Source organism: Danio aesculapii, chromosome 7 (genome assembly GCF_903798145.1).
Source record: "Danio aesculapii chromosome 7, fDanAes4.1, whole genome shotgun sequence".
Lineage (NCBI taxonomy): Eukaryota > Metazoa > Chordata > Actinopteri > Cypriniformes > Danionidae > Danio > Danio aesculapii.
The window spans coordinates 7,883,154-7,902,164 of record NC_079441.1 but is presented as its reverse complement, the minus strand read 5'-3'; the positions used below and the strand labels follow the sequence as shown (position 1 = coordinate 7,902,164).

The following is a 19,011-nucleotide window of genomic DNA, read 5'->3' as shown; positions in this document are numbered from 1 at the left end:
AGTGCTGTCTTATGTCAATGGCTACTATGGAGCGATACGGTGGCGCAGTGGGTAGCATGATCACCTCAGAGCAAGAAGGTCGCTGGTTCGGGTCTCGGCTGGGTCAGTTGGCATTTCTGTGTGGAGTTTGCATGTTCTCCCTGTGTTCATGTGGGTTTCCTCCGAGGGTGCTCCGCTTTCCCCAACAGTCCAAAGACATGCGCTATAGGTGAATTGAATAAGCTAAATTGGCCATAGTGTATGTGTGTGCGTGTGAGAGTGTATGGGTGTTTCCTAGTGATGGGTTGCAGCTGGAAGGGCAACCGCTATGTAAAACATATGCTGGATAATTTGGCTGTTCATTCCACTGTGGAAACCCCATTTTAATAAAGGGACTAAGCCGAAAACAAAATGAATGAATGGCAACTACGGATGTCAATGGCTACCGGTTTTCAACATTCTTTAAAATATCTTCTTTTGTGTTCAGCAGAAGAAAGAAACTGATAAATGTTTCAAAATGCTGAGCGTGAGTAAATGTGGAGTAAATTGTCATATTTCGGTAGAAACTACCCAATAACATGCTAAGTAATATAGCCGGTATTGCTTAAATACTAGCGCATATGTCACTTTGCTTCGAACATAAACACTGCAAAAGATGTTTTTCTTACTTAGATTTTTTGTCTTGTTTCTAGTCCAAATAGCTTTAAAAATATTCTTAAATCAAGAAGCATTTTCTAGACAAGCAAAAAATATTGCTTTGCTTAAAGAAATGGCCAAAATTAAGTGAGATTTTCCTTAAAACAAGCAAAATAATCTGCCAATGAGTAAGCAAAATAAACTTTTTTCGCTTGAAGTCTTCTGAAAACATAACAATATGGTTTGCTTGTCTAGAAAATGCTTCTCGATTCAAGAATTTACATCTTGATCTAAGTAAGAAAAACATTTTTGCACGCTATATGTCAGAAGCAAAGTGACGTAAGGACTAGTTAGTCTCTATGGCCCTTTTTCACTGACTGGTACGGTACAGATAAGTACGGGTCATTTTTATCAGGCTTGCGTTTCCACTGTCTACCAAGGTTTAAACACTGCCTACCAAGGGTCATAGGTAGACCCACACGGAATCTGAGCGCGCAGAATTCCACAGATTTTCCACAGATTTTCCGCAGAATTCCAGCCCATCATTAATTCTGTTTATTTACTAGTATAAATGTGTGTAAATCTATATTTATTCAGTTTTTAAATTAATTACAGTAATATTATTGACTAATATGAAAATGTTCATCTGATTTATGTACAATGCAGTTTGTACAGTAATATTTTCTGTCTTTTAGTAGATATATTGTATAAGAGGCTTGCTTTGTTTACAAAATAAAGTGAATCAAATTGGATTTGCATTTTAAACATTAAATAAAAGTTGAAAAAAAAAATATATTTTTTATTTCACATATTACGGTTTTAGTTATGATATTCCCAAAATAATTCCGCAGAAATCCGCATATTTTTACCAAAAATCTTCACAGAAATAGCAAAAAACGTCCGCAGATTCCGTCTGGCCCTAGTCATTGGCAACCCACTTTGACCACAACACAATAATTTGGTAACAGTGCCACCTAGTGGTCACGAGTTATAAAACGTTCACTTACCCTCAATAATGAATCACAATAATGTGCAAATAACTTTAGACTGCATATGTTTATTGTGGTAAAATTGATCTCATCTTATCCCTTGGGTTATGCCGAGAACACTGATACCAAATATGCCATATTTGCCTAAACTTCCTGTCCGCCATATTGATTTGTTCAAAAACTTCATTTGCAAACTCCTCCTAGACCGTTTGCAGAAATATCACCGACTTTGACTCGGATCATCGTCAGACCATGATAACCAAGAGTTGTGAAATTCATGTCGACAGGCAAAGCGGTTTTTGTTTACAGCACCGACAAATGTGCTCAAATGTGCTTATTCTGCCTCTGGACAGCTTTGCTCTTTCTGTCTCCTGAACTGCTTGGCTCCTTAATTGCTCCTAACAGCTATATTTAGTTACTGTAATTAGATTACTTTTCAGTACAAAACATAAAGTAAAGGATTACTTTTACTTTTTCAGGTAATTTAATTATAGTTACTTTTAATCTACTTGTTTGAATACTGTAGATAAAATCAACTGATCTGGATAAATTATTAAGAGAAGTAGAGTAATTCATCGATCAAGTATTGGACATGCTTGAGAAACAATGAATCAAGTCAGAAATTTATGTTAATATATGCTATGCATGAAACATTGTGTCATTGCAAGGGGTGTTCGGTTCTGGGTTTTTTGGAGTCGACTCCGATTCTCGACTTTCTCGACTAAATTCACTTAATGGCCCGTTTCCACTGAGTATAATTGTCAAAAAGCGTACCGAACCGAACCGTACCGTACCACTTTTTCGGCACCCTTTCGAAAGGGTACCAAACACGAGAAAGGGTACCAAAAGGCGGAGCCACACGCGCAGCTGAACGCTATTGGTTTACAGAGATACGTCATTCGCTTACGCAACAAGCCAGAATGAAAACAAAAAACCCGCCATGTTTGAAAAACACAGCGAGAGATTATAGCGGAATTATATATACATATAATAACGAGCCATGGTCGATCTGGGCTCAAACAAACCTTGTCGTCATCTTGATGGACAGCCACAAATAAAAGAAGAAGGGCAGATTTACCCTGTGCCCCGTAGTTTTTTACGAGCCAGTCTAAGGCGCGAGCGGTTTCGCTTTCTTGCAAGCACTCGCGCGCGTCTAACATTATATCTGAAATAACAAACTTCTTGAGCTGATGATAATAACCTGCGCTTGATTATTGATGTGCTTTTGAAACCCGATCCTGTCAGACACTGACAAACGCAAGAGTGAAGCGCGAAGAAACAAAGGAGGAGCCGGGAAAAAGGAGCACATTATTTTTTCAACAAACATTAACAAAATGCCATGGACTAATATGAACTGGGAATGACGGAATTACTGTCTAACAGAGGCTACATGTGCTGCTGAAGCTTACATACACAGATAAGAGGTTTTCACTGATTGTAGGCTATAATTTCTTTTGTTTTGAACCTAAATACGGGCGAAATGTCTGCTGTGTGTAGTTCTTCTGTATTTGGTAACATATCAGAGACTGTAAGGGGCTGTATGTGTTTATATATGTTCATTTATTTAGTTATTTAATATAATTACAGACGTTACAGTAGGCTGTTTCGCACTGTCTTTGATCTGCAGTTATAATCAACTCATGTTCATTGAAAAGTTAGTAATAAACATTTCTACACAAGTATTTATGTGTGTAAAGCGTCTGTTTTGTGAGAAGTGCTTTTCATATGATATGTAAGTGACCCGTACAGCTTTATTGTAGACATTTCCTCGAGCAAAAATGACGTCGACTAAAACTTTCTGTCATACACCACGCCCACCAAAAGGGTACCCTTGTTAGTGGAAACGCAAGCCTGATAAATGGGACCCGTACCAAACCGAACCGTACTGCACCAGTCAGTGGAAAGGACTAAACATGCTGTATCATATCACGCTTTACAATGCTACTGCGTCAATTGCAGCTTTACATTGGGCAGTTCTCCACTGGTCAGACAAAACAGCAGTTTAAATCATCTGCAGCCAAAATAAAATAGTTATCAGCCTACAATTGTTAACAGCAACTTTTAATTGTCTATTTGATTATTTTAGTTATTTTAGATTATTTTATATAATTGTCATATTTTAAAAGTTAAAACATCAATTTATTATCGAAATGTTTCATGAAAAGATGTGCAGCAGTTCATTAACAAAGAAAAAAAGCAATTGAGCCTACAAACAACGTTAAAAAAAAAGAAAACAGTCTAAATATTTTCATAATATAAATGTTTCATACTTAAATACTAGCCCTACCGAGTGAACAAAATAATCTGGAGTAGCGGATGAGCATGCAAGGCATGACACAAATTGCAGTTGTTCATGTCTTTATTTTTTTAAAGATGCTTCAACCGATTGATAAACAGAATAGCTAGATTTTCAATTTGATTTAATGACCAGTCAAATATTAAACACCCTACATGAAATGTTTAACTTAAATAATTCATGCATTAACAAACCAATATAGTATGTTTTGAGGCACAGTCTGTCACGCTGCTTTTATTTTAGCTCTCTCTAGTAAATGTGATTTATTAAATGTACTTTTAAATAGCCTATTACTGTACTTTAAAATATCACTGATTGTTTTGTGCTATTTGTTCGTTGATTCGAAAAGGTTATGTTAATGTCACCTCATACGCCAGAAGAAAAGGAGTCAGAGCTGTTTTTAAACACATAACCTTGGCTATATTTTTATTTAAAAATCCTCTTTTTGACACGAATTTCATTTGGTATTATTTTTTTGTAGCTATCTACAAAATAAACAAGACGAATGAATATTAGAGGTGAAAAAAGTGCATGCATTCAGGGCCAAAACAAAACCACGACCACATGTTTTGTCAGATTTTGGCTACTTTCGTCATTATGATTAGTGTTTATTTATTTATTTATTTATTTATTTATTTAGACGTGAAATTGGGGGAAATAATAACTTTACTTGAGCATTTAGCAGCAGCCAATAACATAACATCATAATTTTACTTGCAGTGCTAATGTAAGATGTCGATACGCAAATATTATCTGCTCCAAATTCACACACATATATTTCATTTCATTTATAACACAGCAAACTTGACATCACAGGCAGATCATCTTTAAAACCAAAATGCAAAAAGGGTTGCCTAATAGGAATTTGAAAGTGAAAGCAAACTCATCCCGCAGCACTATTTGCGGATACTATTTGCTCAACAGGTTCTCCACAGAGATGTGTTTTATCACCACTATTGTTTTCACTAATGACTGCCAGAGTAAATTTGACTCAAGGTATATAATTAAGTATAATTGTATAATTAAGTATAATTAAGTATAAGACTGCAGCTCTGAACGAGACGTTTGGCCAGCGGAGAAATTAAAATGGTCGTGCCCAACTGAGCCTGGTTTCTCTCAAGGTTTTTTTTCTTCACTTCCGCCATTAGTGAAGTTTTTTTCACTCTCCGCTGTCGCCTCTAGCTTGCATGGTTCAGGATCTATAGAGCTGCGCATCGTTGGATTTGCTCTTCAATATTTGGACTCTCAGTAGTGATTATTAAACCACACTGAACTGAGCTAAACTGAACTGAACTTAAACACTACAAACTGAATTACACTGTTCCTATTTACTATTTACTATGACCTTTTATGTGAAGCTGCTTTGACACAATCTACATTGTAAAAGCGCTATACAAATAAAGGTGAATTGAATTGAATTGAATTGAATTGAATTGAAAGTATGCTGATGATTCATGGGTCATGGCCCAGTGTTGGACAACTTTGTTGATTGGTACAAAGACTCATATGTACAAAACTAAAAATCTCAAAACTAAAGAGATGCTTATTGATTTTCGCTGCAACCCTATTTCTAATGCTACTACTACTACTATAAACGGTACTGTTGTTGAGACAGCGAGTGAGTATAAATATCTGGGCACCATTTTGGATGATAAACTGAACTTTGAGGCCAACACTAATTTTATCTGTAAAATGACAAATCAAAGACTGTTCTACTTGAGGAAGTTGAAGGGATTTTATATGGATAGGCCCCATCTTAGGACATTTTATTCTTCTTTTATCGAGTCTCTTTTAACTTTTGCAGTAGCATGCTGGTATGGTAATTTGATGGTGGCAAGTAAAAACAGACTTTCAAAAATTATTCATCAATCTCAAAAGATCTTGGGCATAAATCTTAACAGTATTGGACAAGTGTATGAGGAGAGAGTCATAAAGAAGGCTATGTCCATTTTAGCAGATGAGAACCACCCACTTTATTTAAAGTTTTGCCTCCTGCCATCAGGCAGAAGGTATACTTATTCTGGAAGGGCAGGGTCCAACAGATATTTGTATTCATTTGTTCCAACTTCAGTTGGGTAACTAAACAAGCTTTAAGTGATTATTGTATTGTTTACTGGTATTTTATGTTGTCGAGTGTGACTTGTTGCCGTCAACTGTTGGCTATTGCTGTATAAATGCCCTTCGGGGACAATAAAGGTATTCTAATCTAATCTATTTAGCAGCCTAGAAGGTTCGTCGTCGCGAAGTTCAAAAGCAAAGGCATAAAACTTGTGAACATGCATTCAAAGCGAGTGCCTTCGTTGTTCATCGTGCTCGAGAAAGAGCATTATATCTGTAGAAAGTAACTGCTTCATTCAGGAGGGTTTGAAAAAACAGACTCGACTCGAAAACAGAGTCGATTCCTATCCCGGAGCCGATTCCGGTACTGGGTCCACTGAGAGTCGGGAAATCGACCCTTAGGAGTCGGCACCTCATTCCAAGTCAATGCTTTGAAATGTTTTGTGTTTTGACACATTGATGTTTATTATTCTTAAAGCTAAAATGTCTAAATGCTAAAATGTTTGCTCCAATTTAAGTCGTCGTCGAGTTTAATTTCTATTGTCTATGCGGTGTTGAGATTTAAATGTAGTGCATTTATGCGTTGAATTTTTTGTGTTGAGTTGAGTAATTAAATACTTATTGCGCTCCTGAGTCATTTTTCAGTAAAGTAATTTAAATACAATTTTAATGATGTAATTAGTAGTTAATTACATTTACGAAGTAACTTTCCCAACACTGTTCGCACCCTCTTGAAAAACTAAATGTTAAAGCTGCACGATTCTGGCTAAAATGAGATTTTTTTTGCTTAAAATAAGATCACGATTTTCTCACGATTCTGTAAATGTAAAATAAAGATTAATAGGAGTCGGCAATTAATTTTGTTTTTTCTCAAACATAGGGTAAAACAACAATAATAATATTATGTGTAGGCCTACTGGTTTCTATAAATAATTATGTTCTACTTATAATAATTCTGATGTTGAATTATGTTTGAGATATAGGCCTATATGCTTGCAATCTGTCATTGACAACATTATTAGACCATTTAATTCACTGGTAAAATCAACATTATATAGGCTAGAGTAGTTATACTGACACTGTAAACATTTATTTTCATGCACAACTTTGTGTTCGCTATGAAAGAAAAAACAGATCAAATGCTTGCTGCAATCATAACTCTAAAATGCGATATGATCATTTAAATGATGTGCACGCTTTCGATTTCATTTTCACTGCTAAGTGCTGTTCATACTTCAAGCGTGGCTCTCAAACGATCACTCTGTGCCACAAACTGAATGTTATTTACAACTTTATTACCTGTTATTCACAGCCTATGCAGGTTCTGTTCACTAAAGTAGTTTAATTTCTATTGTCTATGCGGTGTTGAGATTTAAATGTAGTGCATTTATGCGTTGAATTTTTTGTGTTGAGTTGAGTAATTAGGCAAGGCAAGGCAAGGCAAGGCAAGTTTATTTATATAGCACATTTCATACACAGTGGCAATTCAAAGTGCTTTACATAAACAGGAATAAAAGAAACAATTATAAGAGAAATAAAAACAAACATAAAAATGGTAAGAATAAAAATAAAATAAAAGCTGATAAAATGTGTTATAAAAGAATTAAAAAGAGGAGAAAAACATAGTAGTCGGACGTAGCACAGTCCTCATTCAGTAAAGGCACAGCTAAACAGATGTGTTTTCAGTCTTGATTTGAATGTGTCTAATGTTGGAGCACATCTGATCATTTCTGGAAGCTGATTCCAGCAGCGAGGGGCGTAGTAGCTGAAAGCCGATTCACCCTGCTTTGACTGAACTCTTGGGATTTCTAATCTATTTGATCCTAAAGATCTGAGTGATCTGTTAGGTTTGTATTCAGTGAGCATATCTGTAATGTATTGAGGTCCTAGGCCATTTAGTGATTTATAGACCAGTAATAATACTTTAAAATCTATTCTAAATGTGACTGGGAGCCAGTGTAAAGACCTGAGGACAGGTGTGATGTGCTCTGATTTCCTGGTTCTGGTCAGAATTCTGGCCGCAGCGTTCTGGATGAGCTGCAACTGTCTGACTGTCTTTTTGGGAAGGCCAGTGAGGAGGCCATTACAGTAATCCACCCTGCTGCTGATAAAAGCATGAACAAGTTTCTCTAAGTCTTCACTGGAAACAAAGCATCTAATTCTTGCAATGTTTTTGAGATGATAGTATGCTGATTTACTAACTGCTTTGATATGACTATTGAAACTCAGATCTGACTCCAGAGTCACACCAAGATTCTTGACCTTATGTTTTGTTGTTTGACCCTTAGAGCCAAGGTACGCATTCACCTTGAGAACCTCATCTCTGTTCCCAAACGCAATGACTTCAGTTTTCTCTTTGTTTAACTGAAGAAAGTTTTGGCACATCCAATTGTTAATTTCATCAATGCATTGGCAGAGGGTGTCAATGGGGCTGTAGTCATTAGGCAGTAAGGCTAGGTAGATCTGAGTGTCATCAGCATAGCTGTGGTAGGAGATTTGGTTCTTTCTCATTATTTGGCTCAGAGGGAGCATATAAAGGTTGAACAGGAGTGGTGCCAGAATCGAGCCTTGTGGGACTCCACATGTCATGGGTGTCCACCCTGACCTATGGTCACCTATACTGACATAGTAACCTCTTCCTTCAAGGTAAGATCTGAACCATTTGAGGACCGTCCCAGACAGCCCAACCCAGTTTTCCAGCCTATCCAGAAGTATGCTGTGATCGACAGTGTCAAATGCAGCACTGAGATCGAGCAGTACCAGCACTGTTAGTTTGCCTGAATCTGTATTTAGGCGGATGTCATTGATTATCTTTATAAGGGCGCTCTCTGTACTGTGATGTGGTCTGAAACCAGATTGAAAATTGTCCAAACACCCCTTGTAGTTTAGGAACTTGTTAACCTGGTTAAAAACAACTTTTTCAATGATTTTGCCAATGAAAGGGAGATTTGAGATGGGCCTGTAATTGCTCAATATGGTGTTATCCAGGTTGCTCTTCTTCAAGAGGGGTTTAACAACTGCAGTTTTAAGTGAGTTAGGAAAAATCCCCGAGAGAAGTGAAGCATTTACCACTTTTAGAAGATCCATTTCTAAGCAGGTCAACACCGTTTTAAAGAATGATGTGGGGAGCGTGTCAAGACTGCAGGTTGATGTTTTCATAACTTGCACGATCTCTTCTAAGATTTTGCCATTAATTGCCATGAAATCGGACATAATGTCTGATTTCTTAAGTTGTGGTTGAGCTAGTCTGACGTCGACACAATTTGGCTGATTGGATGAGCTGATTGCCTTTCTGATATTATTGATCTTGTCAGTAAAGAAATGAGCAAACTCATTACATTTGCTTTCAGAGAGTAGCTCACTGGGAATCCGACTGGGGGGGGTTGTGAGTTTCTCTATCGTTGCAAAGAGTTTACGAGCATTGTTTACGTTGCTGTTTATAAGGCTTGAAAAGAAAGTCTGCCTAGCAGTTTTTAGTTCCATATTAAAAGCACGAAGACTGTCTTTATAGATATTATAATGGACTACTAGTTTCGTCTTTCTCCACATACGCTCAGCTTTTCTGCACTGTCTTTTCGTCATTTTTAATTTTGGGGACTTAGTCCAAGATCCCCTTTGGCTGCTAGTTATATTCTTGGCTTTAACAGGAGCAATGTCATCTATGACATTCTTAACTTTAGAATTAAACAAATCAAGGAGAGAATCAACAGAGTCTGCAGATATACTTGGTGCTAGCGATATGGCCTTCATAAACTGCTCATTAGTGTTCTCATTTATGCATCTCTTTCTGACAGAGACAGATCTGTCTTTAATAGCTGGAGTGATCAATATATCAAAGAAAATACAGAAATGATCAGATAGTGCAACATCCTTAACAACAGTTGATGAAATGTGTAAACCCTTAGTTATAAGTAGATCAAGAGTGTGTCCACGATTGTGTGTGGGTCCTTGAACATGCTGAGTCAGATCAAAAGTGTTCAAAACAGTCATCAGTTCTTTTACAGCATTGATTTCTGGATTATCAATGTGAATATTAAAATCCCCAGCAATGGTAAAATAGTCAAATTCAGAGGTTACTATTGATAACAGCTCTGTAAAATCATCAATAAAAGCTGGAGAATATTTTGGAGGTCTGTAGATAATGATCAGTAAGATACGTGGAGCACCTTTTAGTGCTATACTCAGATATTCAAAAGACAAAAAGTCACCAAATGACACTTGTTTACACTCATAGACATCTTTAAACAGGGCAGCAATGCCTCCACCTCTCCTATTGGCTCTGCAAACACTCAAAAAGTCAAAGTTTAAAGGAGCTGTTTCATTCAGAACTGCTGCACTACAGCTGTCATCTAGCCAAGTTTCATTTAAAAGCATAAAATCAAGGCAATTTGAGCTGATAAAATCATTGACTAAAAGTGACTTATTGTTGAGTGATCGGATGTTTAAAAGTGCTAACTTAACAGTTTTAGCTGTTTTTGCTACAGTAGTCTCAGATTTATATTTAATAGACACAAGATTTGAGTGATTTGCTATACGGCCTGAAAAAGTCTTCGGTTTTCTGTCACGTAATACAACACATATATGTGTAGAGAAAGCTACAGGCACACTGGGTTCCTGCTTGTTCTGTAAACATCTGATAAAGACACTGTTATCTAAGCAGGCACCCGAGACACATCATGGAGAGCAGTTTTGTTCACCAGCTGAGGATGGTGCGTTGTTGTCTGGGCCCTGGCGGTGGGGCAAATGTCGGAGGGCTCTTCCAGGTGGGCTCAGAGGTGGTTGTGGAGCAGGCCGCTTTTTGGTTGGTAACTGGGGGCTTGCGGCGATGGAGTGTGAAAGTTTAGTTCCAGCATGCACTAGTTCCTCCATCTTTTTTGAGAAACCCAAGAGAGGCGAGCAAGGTGATAATGGGAACGTGTCTGGCGACAGAGGCTGTGGCTCTGGAGATTCTGGGTGCTGAAATATGTTTTCCTGGGTGTTTTCCTGAGGATCATTTTTTAGTGACGAGACATGATGCTGTTCTGATGCGTCACAGTCTGTCTGTGTTGAGCAGAGGGCCAGCGATAGTGTCTCTATCAACAGTGGGTGTTTTGGCTGCGTGGCGTTATCACTGTCCTTGGGTGATGCGTCAACCCCAAGTCCACTCGGGAGCTGATTTGAGGTCTTGTGGTCATCCGGACAGATGCTAGGTGTGTATGTGCCATTTGGATTGAGGTCAGTGGCACATACAGCTGATGGATGATGGAGGGAGAAGAAGATATTGTCCTTTAGCACCTTTGCACCAAGTTTGTTTGGGTGAAGGCCGTCTGATGTCAACAGTTGTCTTTGGTTCCAGAAGAGATTGAAGTTGTCAATAAAATTCAGTCCTTTCCTGTTACATGCTTTCTGCAGCCATACATTTAGACCAAGCAGCCGTGAAAACATGTTTGTCCCTCTTGCAGGAAGTGGTCCACTGATGAACGGCTGAATTTTCACTCTTTCAACTGTTTCCAAGAGCTCACAGAAATCTCTCTTGAGCAGTTCTGACTGTTCCTTTCGAATATCATTCTTCCCCACATGGATGATAATCCGTTTTGCAGTCTTGTGCTTTTTCAGAATTTCCTTAAGTTCTTTGTTTACATCAGAAACTGTTGCATGAGGGAAGCAGTATGTCATTGTAGATTTGCTCCTAAAATTCCTGATTATTGAATCTCCTACAACTAGTGTTCTTATCTCAGGTGCGATCGGAGCAGAATGCCGCTGTCTAGTCGGCCTTGAGCCTCTGTTCCATGCAGAGTTAGCTGCTGAGTCATGCGATCTCTGTCTGACTGCATTTGGGGATTCTTCACCCATATTACTCAGTACTTCATATCTGTTCTCAAGCTGCATTTGAGTCCGAGCTGTATTTGGGGTAGAGGACGCTAATGCGGCAGCATATGATCTGACCCCACGAGTACCCTTTGGTCTCGCACCTTGTTTATGCCAATGCTCATTTTCCACAGTTTTAATCTGTTTTTCAGTGCTCCAAATAGTGGTAGGAATAGATTTATGGGACTCACCGGCTATTTGCTGTGAGCGTCCACAATGACGCTGCAGTTCTGGTTGGATCGCAAGTAACTTTGTTTCAAGAACTGCAATCTTTTGTAGAAGTTTGTGGCAGTTTGTACAGCAGTGAGAATCTGAATTAATCCGATCCAGAGGCATTTTCACAGCCGTGTTTTCCCGTCTCAGGAATGTGAGCAGCTGATAGCTGGTAGCGGGAGGATTGTTTAGACGATAATTCCCCTCTTGTTAGTAAAGCTATATTCCAGAAAGTTTGTAGAATCGATGCTGATCTTCAAGCTGTGTCGTTTGAGCACTGTGCTGGTAGGCTCAAGTTAAAATTAGGGTTTAAGATATAAAAGCAAGTGAGCAGAGAGCGGAGCAGTAGGCAAAGACGTCCGAACAGTAGCGAAGCAGGAAGTAAAAATTAAATACTTATTGCGCTCCTGAGTCATTTTTCAGTAAAGTAATTTAAATACAATTTTAATGATGTAATTAGTAATTAATTACATTTTCGAAGTAACTTTCCCAACACTGTTCGCACCCTCTTGAAAAACTAAATGTTAAAGCTGCACGATTCTGGCTAAAATGAGAATCGTGATTTTTTTGCTTAAAATAAAGATCACGATTTTTTCACGATTCTGTAGATGTAAAATAAAGATTAATAGGAGTCTGCAATTATTATTGTTTTTTCTCAAACATAGGGTAAAACAACAATAATAATATTATGCGTAGGTCTACTGGTTTCTATAAATAATTCTATTCTACTTATAATAATTCTGATGTTGAATTATGTTTGAGATATAGGCCTTTGCTTGCAATCTGTCATTGACAACATTATTAGACCATTTAATTCACTGGTAAAATCAACATTATATAGGCTAGAGTAGTTATACTGACACTGTAAACATTTATTTTCATGCACAACTGTGTGTTCGCTATGAAAGAAAAACATCAAATGCTTGCTGCAATCATAACTCTAAAATGTGATATGATCATTTAAATGATGTGCACGCTTTCGATTTCATTTTCACTGCTAAGTGCTGTTCATACTTCAAGCGTGGCTCTCAAACGATCACTCTGTGCCACAAACTGAATGTTATTTACAACTTTATTACCTGTTATTCACAGCCTATGTAGGTTCTGTTCACTAAAGTAGACGCGCACGCATCTATCATTAAGTAGGGCGCCCGCCCTCTCAGTGCTCACAGTCAGCAGCTCACGTCCTGTGTGATTTCACGGCCGCGAATACAGCATTATATGAAGACAAAAATGACATTTATAGGTGAATTATACCTTATAAATACAGTGTGTGAGTCTTTCAACATCATTTGGAGGTGTCCATGTCGCTGAGCAATGTATGTGAAACAATGAAAAGACTCTTGCAGCCGCCTTTGCTTCTCTCCTGAACTTGAAAATATGATTAACAGAATCGTTGAAATGCTGGATTAAGATCGTCTAGGGCAGGCATGGGCAAACTCGATCCTCGAGGGCCGGTGTCCCTGTAGAGTTTTGCTCCAACACTAATCAAACACACCTGAACACCCTTATTAGTGTCTTCAAGATCACTAGAAAGCTACAAGCAGGTGTGTTTGATTAGGGTTGGTGCAAAATTATGCAGGGACACCGGCCCTCCAGGATCGAGTTTGCCCATCCCTGGTCTAGGGGGTCGAATCGAGATCGCAATTTTTTTTCCGATTAATTGTGCAGCTCTACTAAATGTTTAAAATTCTAGTAGTAGAATATCAATTCCATATCCATATCAATTTGCATATGGATATTGTTTCTTAAAGGGGTAACTCACAATAAAGTGTGATCTCATATTAAGTCATTTTGTGTTCTTATGGCCCGGTAGAATCTCTTTCATGACCCGGCGGTTGGGGATCCCTGAGCTAGTTAGTTTCTTCAACTATGCATTATACTAATATAGTTCAGCAATGAGTTATGTTGTTTTTTAGGGAAACACACTATGGGACAGCCCTGGATTGATGCTGCACTTAGAGAAGCAATAGAGGAAATGCGCTGGAAGAAAGATTGGAAAATGCACATGGTTAGAGGTGAGGGAGACGTGCATAGATGAGCCCCCGGCGGGTGGAGGAGGAGAACATGGGAGTGCTGACAGGAAGTTGCCCACAGAGGCTGTAAAACACACACTTTCATCACAACATGTACAGGCAAACCCCGCATGTACCAGGTTAAACAAAGTACAGTTACATATGGCTGCACTCTGAGGAGAGATAGAGCAGGAAAAACGGTCTGAAATGACATTAACAGGCAGGAAGGCCTTGTTTTTGTCCTCTTGAACTTCAACATCGTTTAAACAAGCTTACTAAGTAGTGGTTAGAAGTAGAAGACTCCTCTGTTGTCTGAAATTCTGCATGCAGTATTTGCAGTATCTGATAATGCACTGCAGCAAATTGTGTAAATAAAAAAGATTAATCCAAGATTGTAACTATAAATATACTTAAAAGTGCTGTCATTATGCTTTTTCTGGTATAACATTTAATGTAAAATGGCTGTCTGTAAATGCAAGAGGTCTGCAAAGTTTCAAAATGATGATTAATAGATTAAAAACAAAAAGTCATCAATAATTCATCTGACCAATAACAAAAGACTGACTGGGCCATCTGACCAATAATAAAAGACTGAACCATTTTACCAATCACAAAAGACTAAGCAATTGGACCAATAACAAAACATTGGAATCTCAGACAATCACAACAAACTGGGCCATCTGATCAATTGAAAAAGACTGGGCCATCTGACCAATCACCAAAGACTGAGACAATTACCAATCCCAAAAGGCTGGACCATATGACCAATCACAAACTGCTGAGTCGTCTGATCTATCAAACCAGACTGAATCATCTGACCAGACCAATCACAAGACTGGGCCATCTGACCAACCCCAAAAGGCTGGGCCATCTGACCTATCACATCAGACAGAGCCACCTGACCAGTCCAATCACAAAAGACTAGGCTATCTGACCAATTATAAAAAACTGGCCATTTGACCAATCACAAGAGGCTGGGCCATCTGACTAATCACAAAAAGCTGGGCCATATGACCACTCATATCAGACTGTACCATCTGACCAATCACAACAGACTGGGCCATCTGACTAATCACAACTGACCAAATCATCTGACCAATCACAACAGAATTGGCCATCTGACCAATCACAAATGACTGGGCCAATGGCCAATCCGAAAAGGTTGGACCATATGACCAATCAAAAAATGCTGGGCCATCTGACCTATGACATCAGACTGAATCATCTGACCAGACCAATCACAAAAGACTGGGCCATATGACCAATCACATAAGACTGGGCCATTTAACCAGACCATCACAAAAGACTGAGCCATCTGACCAACCCCAAAAGCCAGGGCCATTTGACCAATCACATCAGACTGAACCATCTGACCAGACCAATCACAAAAGGCTGCGCCCTCTGACCAATCACATCAGAATGAATCATCTGACCAATCCAATCACATAAGACTAGGCCATCTGACCAATTACAAAAGGCTGGGCCATCTGACCAATCACATCAGACTGAATCAACTGAACAAACCAATCACAAGAGACTGGGCCATCTGACCAATCACAAAAAACAGGGTCATCTGAGTAATCACAAAAGACAGGGCCATCTGACCAATCACAAAAGACAGGGCCATCTGACCTATCACATCAGACTGAACTATCTGACCAGATCAATAACAACAGACTGGGCCATCTGACCAATCACAAAAGACAGGGTCATCTGACCAATCATAAAAGACTGGGCATTCTGACCACTCACACAAGGCTGGGTCATCTGACCTATCATATCAGACTGAATCATCTGACCAGACCAATCACACAAGACTGGGCCATCTGACCTATCACAAAAGACTGGGCCAATGACCAATCCCAAAAGGCTGGGCCATATGATCAATCACAAAATGCTGGGTCATCTGACCATCTCATCAGACTGAATCATCTGACCAGACCAATCACATAAGACTGGGCTATCTGACCAATCACAAAAGGCTTGGCCATCTGACCTATCACATCAGACTGAATGATCTGACCAGACCAATCGCAAAATACTGGACCAATGACCAATCACAAAAAGCTGGACCATATGACCATTCTCAAAATGCTGGGTTATCTGACCATCTCATCAGACTGAATCATCTGACCAGACCAATCACATAAGACTGGGCTATCTGCCCAATCACAAAAGGCTTGGCCATCTGACCCATCACATCAGACTGAACTATCTAACCAGACCAATCACAGAAGACTGGGCCATCTGACCAATCACATGAAACTGAATCATCTGACCAGACCAATCACAAAAGACTGGGCCAACTGACCTATCCCAAAAAGCTGGGCCATCTGGCCAATCACATCAGACTGAACCATCTAACCAGACCAATCCCAAAAGGCTGGGCCATCTCATCAATCACATCACACTGAACCATCTGATCAGACCAATCACAAAGGACTAGATTATCTGACCAATAAGTAAATATTGGGCCATATGACTACTTACATCACACTTTACCATCTGACCAATCACAACAGACTGGGCCATCTGACTAATCACAACTGACCAAATCATCTGACCAATCACAACAGACTGGGCCATCTGACTAATCACAACTGACCAAATCATCTGACCAATCACAACAGACTGGGCCATCTGACTAATCACAACTGACCAAATCATCTGACCAATCACAACAGACTGGGCCATCTGACTAATCACAACTGACCAAATCATCTGACCAATCACAACAGACTGGGCCATCTGACTAATCACAACTGACCAAATCATCTGAGAATGGTTCAGATGAATGGGCCATCTGACCAATCACAAAAGACTGAACTATTTGACCAATCAAAACAGAATGAGCCAGTCATCTGACCAGTTAGAGTAGATGAATTTAATCCTACACATTTTCCCAAACATAACAAAAAATAAACACTATTTGTTGTTTTAAAAGGGGGAGGACCTACTATATGCCCTGCCCTGTCTTCATATTTCAGTTGAGGTTAAGTCAATCAAATGTCAATCAAAGTGTTTCTGCAGACTGTGTTCATCAAGTGCGATTATAAAAATTTTAATTAATTCATTTTTACCATTAGAGGCTGGCTTTATGCACACACTGCTGCCGGACAATTGTGTTTAAACCCATTATAAAGGTGATTTTTGCATAATTTGCCCCCTTTAAAAAATATCTCAAAAATTGAACATCGTTACAGCCATCCCAAATCACACATCCTCACCTACCTCCACCCGGGGTGAGCAAAGTGGCAAGAGAGAAGCATCTGTGTCACAGACAGATGTCAGCCGGGGCTAGTTAAAACACCCAGCTGATCGGCACAGCCTCACATCTGCTCGCTGTCTGTCGCACTTTAGGTGTCAAAAATGTCTGACCCTCCTCGCCACATGTGGGTAGAGTGCATTTTACAATAACGATGAGCTCATTTTCCACAGACTCAGCCTGAAGAGGGATGAGTGAGGGTGGTCAGCTAGCTTTCCGTTAGCCAAAGAAGTCAATCAATGAAGCTCATCAATAAGGCCAGGAATGACAGGATGAAGACCATGTGTCTGCACTCTCACCAATCAGACATTGACAGCTTGCGATAATGGAGTGCCATCGCCCTTTCAGTCATTTGATTGATGTCATTTCATACAGATTTTCAAAGGGAAGTTTGAAGGATGAAATGATCATAATGGGACCAAAGTCAGGGAAAGACTTTCTCACACAAACACAGCCTCGTCTCCCATGGGTGGGCCTGGAATGCTCACAACCACGAGAAGTCAAGTAACCAGCACATATTCAGAGTGTGGTCGGGTGAAGCTCACGAAAGCATGTCAATGTCACGTAATGCATTACTACTAAAATTACTACTAATTAAAAAAAAACAACCAATAAATCCAATATAAACTAGGGCTGTCAAATTATTTTAAAAAATTAACTAATTAATCACAATTTTTTGTAATTAATCATGATTAATCACGAAACGTAATTAACGTAATTAATCATGATTAATCACGAAACACCGTATTTATTACAGAAGTAAAAACACAGGCATGTAAGTGCCATTTGAATTTCAAAACAATCAATAACAATAACAAACAAAAATGATTTCCATGTTGGATTCTAAGTGGACTACAAACACACACACACACACACACACACACACACAGACAACGCGCGGTACAGCGCACCCGGTGAGCGAGGGATCGCTTCAGATTCATCAACACGCACGATCGCGTTCATCAAATTTGCTTAAACTAAGCGTTCTAAAGTGTGGCTGTATTTTACAAGCAAGGATTCTGACACAGCAGCGTGAAGCAGATGCTTTACAAAAGTTGCGTGTAGGGGGGAAACACGTCAAACTTAATAAAACATTTAAGGGCTCATGTCTTTGACAGCTTGCGACATCATCTGGCACTTTCACTGAGTACATTTACATGGACACCAGTACTCCGCTTTTATGATTAAGATAATACTCTGATTAAGAGTCTATCATGCAAACAGCGATTTTTGATTAGGATTACCTGAGTCCCGAAATGCTGTTGGGTATTTAGAATAGCATGTACTACTAACAATGAAAAGTTTAGGATCAGTATGATTTCTTTCTCAAAGTAAGTCTCACATGCTCATCGAGGCTGCATTTATTTGATCAAAAACAACATAATAATATAATATTCATTTATTTATTCATTTTCCTTCAGCTTAGTCTCTTATTTATCAGGGGTCTCCACAGCGGAATGAACCGCCAACTATTCTAGCATATGTTTTACACAGCTGATGCTCCCACGGGTGCTCCGGTTTCCCCCACAGACCAAAGACATGCACTATAGATGAATTAGGTTAACGAAATTGGCTATAGCGTATAACTACGAATGTAAATGTGAGAGTGTATGGGTGTTTCCCAGTACTGGGTTGCAACTGGAAGTGCATCCGCTGCATAAAACATATGTCAGAATAGTTGTCAGTTCATTCCGCTGTGGCGACCCCTGATAA

The 19,011-nt window shown here is 39.1% G+C and overlaps 1 protein-coding gene across 2 annotated transcripts in view; it reads right to left on the bottom strand.

Moving 5' to 3' along the window:
- adamts17 (ADAM metallopeptidase with thrombospondin type 1 motif, 17) overlaps positions 1-19,011 on the bottom strand; it is a 312,511-nt gene that overhangs the window by 283,425 nt on the left and 10,075 nt on the right. The gene's annotated exons all lie outside the window — the stretch shown is intronic.